Source organism: Salvelinus sp. IW2-2015, linkage group LG33 (assembly GCF_002910315.2).
Source record: "Salvelinus sp. IW2-2015 linkage group LG33, ASM291031v2, whole genome shotgun sequence".
In the NCBI taxonomy this organism is placed as follows: domain Eukaryota; kingdom Metazoa; phylum Chordata; class Actinopteri; order Salmoniformes; family Salmonidae; genus Salvelinus; species Salvelinus sp. IW2-2015.
This window is the reverse complement of record NC_036872.1, coordinates 24,009,699-24,011,798: the sequence shown is the minus strand read 5'-3', so window position 1 is coordinate 24,011,798 and position 2,100 is coordinate 24,009,699. Positions and strand designations below refer to the sequence as shown.

Here is a 2,100-nt window from a genome sequence, read left to right as displayed (position 1 = left end):
TGTGTGTAGTGTGTGTGTGTGTGGTGTGTGTGTTGTGTGGTGTGTGTGGTGTGTGTGTGTGTGGGGTGTGTGTGTGTGTGTGTGTGTGTGTGTAGTGTAATGTAGGTTTATGTATTGGTCTTGGTCTTGGTCCCAATGAATGACCACAGTGCTGGAGTCTCCTCCAATCTCTTTTCATCTCTTTCCATCTTTCTTTAACTAAGATTTGTCTCTTTTGTCATTCCTCTGATGTCTTCCCTTTCTCCCTCTCTCTCTCTCAAAGGGTGAGTCATGGTATGTCACATTGACATTGAGAGCATTAGGGCCTAAAAGGGTTCTGCAGTGCATCTCTCAGTCTGATGTTGCGTTTACAGAGAGAACTAGATTAATTTACATTTATTCCCATGCTTATTGTATTGCAGTTGACTGTGATATGTATTTGTCTTACCTTCCCTAGTGAATGCACTGATTGTAAGTCGCTCTGTGAAATGACTAAATGTAAATGTATACGTAAATTCCATTAGCAGATGCTCTTATCCAGAGCATCCTTCAGTATTACCAAATAGCACGATCATCACACCTTCACCAATCACACACATTAAAAAATACAATAAATTTTTTGTAGATTCACATAAGTGTGTATTGCGTTCAAAACGTAGCAACTCTGTAGTACTGCAAAACAACGTTTTGGAAAGCCGACATAGTGGTGTCAAACGCTGTAAAGTTCGCCCCTCCCCTCTTCTCCTCTCATCGCTCTGTTTGTCAAAGTCATTCTACCCATCCTTAACATCTGCACGCCTGTTTAGAAACTTGCTCCATACTGTCGGAAGGCTTGGAGAGAGGGCTTAGCAACTTTGTATGAGTTCACACACTCATACACAGTTTGCACACACACACACACACACACACACACACACACACACACACCACACACACACACACACACACACACACACACACACACACACACACACACACACACACGTGAGCTTGTGAGACTTCTCCTCGGTGGCAAACTGTGCTTAGTTGTTTGTCACTGTTCTCTGTCCCTCAGGACTAACCCTAACCTTAACCCCTAACCCTAAGCTTAAAATAGCCTTTGTCCTCATGGGGAAATGTTCCTTGTTTTACTATGCTTGTGGGGACTTCCAGTACCAACGAAGATAGTAATAACGAGGAAAGTAATTGTAAATAAGAATTTGTTCTTAACTGACTTGCCCAGTTAATTAAAGGATCATTTTTCTTTTAAATACAAGCCCCCACACAGTGACCTATTCAAAGTGACTTACAGTCATATGTGTATGCATTTTACGCATGGGTGGCCCCTGGAATCAAACCCACAATCCTGGCGGTGCAAGCGCCATGATCTACCAACTGAGCTACAGAGGACCGCACATGCACACACACGCGCACACACAAGCACTGCTATAATTTCCTTCCTGTATGTCAGTAGGCCTAAAAGGCTGCACAGGAAATCACAACTTCAAGGAATCAGCAATGCCCTCCAATTCCCCAAAACGTTCCACCTATCCCACCATTTCCCTTTCCCTCTGTCTTACTCAAAGGAAGGGTCAGGGTGAGGGTTAGAGGAAGGGGTAGTATTGAAAAGTCCATCCATTCTCTACCCACATCAGAGTAGCATGCTCGTGACATTGGACCTATTGTTCACTAGGAGTTGGCTTTTTTGTTGTATTTCTCATAAGTTGTGACTGTTGAATACTTGATGTATGTACCCAATGACTTGACTTGTCCTGAATCAACCAAAACAGTCTTTCTACACATGGCTTAGTAGAACCTTCAATCATTTGTATTTCTTTTCCATCAGAAAAGATCCAGACACAACCATGGCCAAAGTATTGGGAATGCTGCTCCTCCTGTCAGCTCTCTGCTGCTCCCTAGCGGACAAAGTAGGTACCACATCCACTGCACTAACCACAGCTCCAGGTAGTTGCCCTTAGGTGCAGATCTAGGATCAGCTTCACCTATAGGGCCAGCTTAACCTATAGGGCCATCTTAACCTATAGGACCAGCTTAACCTATAGGGCCAGCTTAACCTATAGGGCCAGCTTAACCTACAGGGCCAGCCTAACCTACAGGACCAGCTTCACCTATAGGGCCAGC

The 2,100-nt window shown here is 44.1% G+C and overlaps 1 long non-coding RNA gene across 1 annotated transcript in view; it reads left to right on the top strand.

Annotated features, from left to right (window-relative positions):
• LOC111958181 (uncharacterized) overlaps positions 1–2,100 on the top strand; it is a 9,422-nt gene that overhangs the window by 7,043 nt on the left and 279 nt on the right. Inside the window, exon 2 of the long non-coding RNA XR_002876495.2 lies at positions 1,805–1,886. This is a non-coding gene — a long non-coding RNA (uncharacterized lncRNA). The remainder of the gene's footprint in view (positions 1–1,804; positions 1,887–2,100) is intronic.